Here is a 6,143-nt window from a genome sequence, read left to right as displayed (position 1 = left end):
CCACGCACCCTGGCCCTGTCCCTGCACACAGAGTGAGGGAGCCCCACCTGCCTCACCTGGGCCCCCTCTCTCACCTGTGAGGGGCCTGCAGGTGGGCCAGGTCAGGCGTTCTGCCCCTTGTGACCCGCATGTGGCAGGGTCCTCTCGGAGCCTCACCCCGCTATCTGTGCAGACACGAGGTCGGGCTGCGGACTTCTGGATCCTTCCTGCCCATCCCGGCTTCCCCAGGACGGGCTGTGACCCACACACCATTCTGCTGCCTGAGCCCAAACCAGGAGGCGCGCTGAAAACCTGGATCTGAGCCAAGTTTCCCGCACGGTAAGACCAATTCAGGGAACGAGGGCAAATCCAGCCCACTACCTTGCGGTCCTCTAAATGATGTTTAGTTTGAACAACGTGGAAGATGTTTCAGGAGTTTTGAGTAAGAGAACATGACTAAGAAACTTCACGTCTAGAATATCAAGGGTTCCTGAAAAAGGCTTTACAAAGATTGGAAAGCAAACCTTTGCAAAGTTAATAGTCGCCTCTGTGTGATTGGAACCATTTTCTCCCATTCTCTTAAATTTTCTAGTTTCTTTTTCTAATTCTTTTTTTTAACGTTTATTCATTTTTGAGACAAAGAGAGAGCATGAGTGAGGGAGGGGCAGAGAGAGAGGGAGACACAGAATCCAAAGCAGGCTCCAGGCTCTGAGCTGTCAGCACCGAGCCCGACGCGGGGCTCGAACTCACTAACCAAGAGATCATGACCTGAGCTGAAGTCGGACGCCCCTAAATTTTCCAGTTTCTATAATGTACATGGAACACTTTTTCACTGGAAAAAACAAATTTTTGTTTTGGGGGCCTGAGGCTGGTTGTGGGGTTTCTCCTGGGCGGCCTCACGGCTCAGCAGGCATCCCCGAGGCTGCCCGGCAAGCGCAAGGAGGCGCACACGGCCATGGGGGGACACAGCAGGCCCCCTGGGCAGGCCACGGTGCCACACAACTCCGCACACCGTCACCTTGCAGAGACACCTGCAGCGGTGACCCCTGGTCTCTTCATTAATTTTTAATGTTGATTTATTTTTGAGAGAGAGCGAGCGAGCACAGGAAGGGGACGGGCAGAGACAGGTAGGGACAGAGGGTCCGAAGCGGGCTCTGTGCTGACAGCAGCGAGCCCGACTCGGGGCTCAAACTCATGAACCGCGAGATCATGACCAGAGCCAAAGTCGGACGCTCCACGGGCTGAGCCCCCCAGGGGCCCCCGTTCCTCGGTCTCCTTGAAGTGTGACGTCCAGAGTCCTCATTCCCAAGATGCCGCACGGCACCCTCGCAGGTCCCTCTGGCCCCAGAAACGGACAGAGGCCGGAACCCACAGGCCTTAAAAATAGGCCCAGGAACTGAAAGAGGCACCGCTCACCACCCAAACGGTTACACTTCCCCCCACGGCGCAGGCCTGCCTCACTGGGCTGGAGGCGAGGGGCCCCAGGGAGCCCCGGGTTGTCCTCAGGGACCGCCCGAGCACAACCCCAATACCACGTCCGGCCCGGGCCAGGCGCTTTGTGTCCTTTACAACAGAAACAGCAGCAGCAAGGCCGGGGTCCGGCTCTGTGCAGGGCCTGGACCTGCCGTGTCTCGCTTGCTCCTCATGCTGTCCCCGTGAAGCTGTCGCTTGTCCTGTAGTTCCTGTAACGCACATCACAGAGGCTCAGGTGCCCGTCTTCCCTTCCAGCCACGTCTCCCGCTGAAACCCCCCACCCACCGGGGGGGCCCAGCTACACCACACCTGGCCAAATGGGAAAGGGTCCGGCCGGGAGGCTCACTGGAAGGCTGGTTCCCCCCTTCATTCCTTCTGGTTCATTCCATGAACTCCCTGCAGGACGGCTGTCGGCATCTGGCGGGCCTCAGCTGGGACCACAAATCCCAGTTCCGCCACCTCCCAGCTACATGACCTTGGGTCAGTCGCCTTGCTTCCTGAATGAAGCTTGGTTTTCTCACCTGCAAATTGGGGCGCTCGCAGGACCTACTTCCTTAGGCCTTGCTGCAGCGGCCGTGCGACAGGCGCAGAGCAGGCCGCCCAAGTCAACAGCCACAAAACTCCCTGAGGCCGGGCCAAGGGCCCACACCACTGCCACAGCCTCCACGACCCTTCCAGCCGGGCCAGCCTCTCCCCCTTGGCCCAGGCAAGTCCTGCGCCGCCTCGGCTCCTCTCAGAGGCCCCGTACTATCCCGCTGATCAGCCGTGGGTGTCCCTCTCCTGTGCCCCCCTGAGGGAACCACTCCTACCTCCGCCTGGGCCTCTCCTCAGTCCACCTGCGCACCTGTGATGACCGGGCCACCAGCACCCTGAGAAGAGGGACGGGCCGACCCACCTCCGCTAAGAGCTTAGGCTTAGATTCCGCCACTTACCAGCCATGTGCCTGGGGACACGTTACGTCACCTCTAAAACCTGCACCTGCTCCCCAGGACAAAGAGCAGAGGGCAACAACACCCACCTTCTAGGACAATTTCAAGAATAAAAGAAAACAGTGAACGTGGAACATGCCTCTCCCCCGCCCCCAGCACTCCTGGCCAGAGAGAGAATGCCCTAGGCCACCTAACAGGGGACATCGATCCAGGCAGAGCGGCTCTGAAAAGTGTTCAGCCCGGGCAGGGCCCAAAGACATTCAGCATGACATAGGCCCCTCCCCTCCCAGTGCCTGTCCATGGTTCACACTAGACACAGGGGCCAGGTCAAGTTCACGTGGCCCCAGTTCACATCAGGAGCGTGCGGCCCGTGTCCAGAGGGAGCCTTCCCTCTCTCGCAGGACACTTAAGCTGACATCCAGGACTCATGCGGGGGCCCAAGCCCCAGGAGGAAGGGTCAGGCTGGATCCACTTCTGGTCCAGATGTCTGCATCACACATCTGGGCCCCGGCCCACCCGATTCTTCCCGGCTCCGAGAACCTGGAGCCCCACAGAAGCGGTCTCAGCCCAGCCAGCTTGGCTCATCTGCTCCCTGGAATCCCAAGCAGCTTCCTGTGGATAACATGTTACAATCCTGCCCGGAGGAGCCAAAGCCCTGGCGGCTTCCAGCAGGGTCTCTCCTCCGGCTAAGTGACCTGCGCACCGGGCTTCTCTCCCCTACGCAACGGTGGTGCCCTCCCACCAGGCACGATCGGGCAGGCTCTGGCTCGATCCCCCCAGTCTGGCACGGAAAACATGCTTCCGCCGCAGACGCTGCCATAGAGAGGACTCAGAAGACAGGTCTGGAGCCACAAGGTGCCTTTCATCATGACAGCCAAGTGACAATCCCTGTGGGGGAGGGGGAGAGCCGGCTTTCTCCCATCTCACACAGATGCTGTGACTCAGAGAGGACAACAATGAGTCTAGGGTCAAGGGTCTCCGCCAGAGGCTCCCTCACACCTTCAAAACAACCTCAGAGAGCACCGCGCGGCTCTCAAGAGCGTCAGCTGTGAATGAACAACCGCGGCGACAGTCTGGGAGGCAGAAGTCCACGAACGTAACAGGTTGTCACGGCTGCGAAGTGGAGAAGGGCCGGGCGATCCACTGGGTACACGAGAGTTCTCTGGGGCCGGCGTTCTGGGTGGGCAGGTCGACCACGGGGCCCTGACCCTACTCTGGCCTTAGGTTGCTGTTAAGCTTGGCCCTCTCTGAACATTGCATTTTTCATCTGAAAAATGAAAGAGGGACATAGTGCACCCTTCTAAGAGGCTCGATTCTACTCCTGCTACACCCACACCCTTGACTGCCTAGTCCAGAAAGCCTCTCCCTGGCTGTGCTCAATGTTTACCGGGCATCTGCTCTGCACGTGCCCTGGGCTGGGCAACGAGGAGTCACAGATTGGGCGGTGGCCTCGTGGGGCTAGCTTGCTTAACCGGGGGAACAGTCACACAGACTATTACGGTGCCACAATTGGCCTGATCATCCAGAAGACACTTACGCAATACAAAGAGCCCAGGCGGGGCAGGAAGGGGAGGTGGGGTCACCGGCACAGGACCTGAGGCCTGGAGGGACACCTATAGGCATGTGTGGAGCAGGGGGGAGGGGTGGCCTTCCAGGAGGAGAAGAGAGCAGGCAGGAAAGCAGAGCAACAGAGCACCACAGGGGCGGAGTTCAGGGGGATTGCGGACGGGGATTGGAGAGTAAGACAGGAGACCTCGTGTGGGAGAGGGACTACAGGGCATTTCTCCTCCCCGGAGGCAGCGCAGCAGGTACAAGGTCTGGCTGGGTGGGCGGAGGCCATCTGGGGAGCAAGGGAGGGACGTGGAAGGCTCTGCTGTCAGACTGGCCAAGGGTCAACCCCAGCTCTGCCCCTTCCTCGCTGGCTTTCCCAGGGCAAGTCTCCCTGCTCCCAGAATGGAGGTGATACTCCTATCTGGCCACCTCGGAATAGAACTGACAGAGCCCATAAAGCCCCAGGCACTCGGTAAGCAGCTCCGGAAATGTCAGGTGCTAGAATTCATTACCATTGTCCTCAGGGAACGGCCCAACGCTCCTGGGGGCGGGGTCTGGGGGGAGGGGGAGGAGAAGGTGCTCAGGGAGGTGGAGAGGGGCTGCCTGGAGCTTCCGGAGCAAACTGGGCTGAGGGGCCTGGAGCAGATGGTCCGGCAGACCTCTCCCATCTCTGACATCCTGCGCCAGGTGGCTGGCACGCAGCCTGGCACACAGTAGGTACTCAGTGAACGCTTGCCGAATGAACTCACAGGGGTCCTTCAATGCTTAACACTAGGTCTTGAGGTCTGATCAGAAAAAAAAACTGAGAAACCCATTTCCTGGCCCATCCCTACTTCCAAGGCACCCCACCCTCACTCCAGGAAAGGTCATTCCTGGGGCAGGCTGGGCTGGGACCTGCTTCCCGAGGGGACACATAGGAAGGTAAACCTGCCTCCTACAAAAAAGAGGATTCAAATTTATTTCCTCTCCTCTCTAGACTCAGGGTGTGGCCTGCTGAGGGGCCCGGAACTCCAGGGGAGCCATGTCCCTGCTGCTGTGTGACCTTACAGGGGCTATGTTGGCCCTTTGGGAGTCCCCAGTGGTGAAGGAAGGGGAAAGGATAGAGTCCCCAAGGCTGGCGTTCCCTCCTTCACAACGCTGTCACCCCCTCAGAAACTCCCAGCTCAGACTGGGGTTGAGGGGGCTGACGATGTAATATGAAATCATTCCGGAATGAAGAAGGGAGGGGTCACTTCGTGGAAAAGAAATGACAACCACACACTATGGGGGTCTGGGCTGGATCCATCAGTGGTGATGACCTCACACCCAGCCAAGCCGGGAGACCCCACCCATGCCTTCAGCCCCAGGCTCTTCCTAACAATACCAGGCGCCCCCACCCCACCCCCCAGCAGATTAGGACTTGGGGCCTCAGCTAAGCAGGATCACACCCAGAGGCAGCAGCCCCCCCTCCACTGAGCAAGTGGGTTCAGGGGGCCAAGGCCCAACAGGTCCCCAGCTGGAGCTAATGGAGAGGAAGACATAGCAGTGTGGAGAGGTGTGGGAAGACAAAGGCTTCAGGAAGCTGGGGACGGTGGCCAGGACATGCTGGCAGGGAGGTCTGCCCAGCGCCCATGGGGGCCTGTTCTCCCCCACCCCCCGCCCGCCCCGCCGCTCCCCCTCAGTGGTCTAAGGATCTCCCCAGATCCCACGCCCACACTCCCTGCAGCAGCACCAAGCCCCGGGGAGGGCTTCCTAGAGAAGGAAGAGACCTGGCACAACCTGGGAGAGGAAGAAGGATGGACAGACTCACTCGAAGGGACAGAGGGAGACACCGAGTGACCCGGGAAAGAGGAAGAGACACAGAGACATGAGTGTGCGGAGCCGCTCTTAGGACCACGACACGGGGACACAGGAGAAACCCATACGTGGAGACCTGGGGGGCGCATGGAGGAGGCCACGACACACAGAGCCAGAGACACGGAGAGACAGACGCGCGCAGAGAGACACACGGGGAGACGTTAACAGAGAGACGGAGACACCCAGAGACGGAGAGAGACGCGGAGACCGAGACGCACGCAGAGACGGACAGAGGCGCAGAGACCGAGACGCACGCAGAGACGGACAGAGGCGCAGAGACCGAGACAGGCGCAGAGACGGAGGCGCGCGCCCCCGCGGCGCCGGGGGCCCGGCCCGCCCCACTCACCGAGGCCGCAGACCTCCCGGCGCAGGCTG

At 60.1% G+C, this 6,143-nt stretch overlaps 1 long non-coding RNA gene across 1 annotated transcript; it reads right to left on the bottom strand.

Annotated features, from left to right (window-relative positions):
• Positions 1 to 1,183: 1,183 nt before the first annotated feature.
• LOC115303461 lies at positions 1,184 to 6,143 on the bottom strand. Its single transcript, XR_003914069.1, has 3 exons — positions 6,115 to 6,143; positions 1,762 to 3,648; positions 1,184 to 1,661 (listed from the first exon to the last, which is right to left on the bottom strand). It is a non-coding gene; the product is annotated as an uncharacterized LOC115303461 (long non-coding RNA).

Source organism: Suricata suricatta, chromosome 10 (assembly GCF_006229205.1).
Source record: "Suricata suricatta isolate VVHF042 chromosome 10, meerkat_22Aug2017_6uvM2_HiC, whole genome shotgun sequence".
NCBI classification, from domain to species: Eukaryota; Metazoa; Chordata; class Mammalia; order Carnivora; family Herpestidae; genus Suricata; species Suricata suricatta.
The sequence above is the reverse complement of the archived record's forward strand: the minus strand, read 5'-3'. Positions and strand labels throughout refer to the sequence as shown.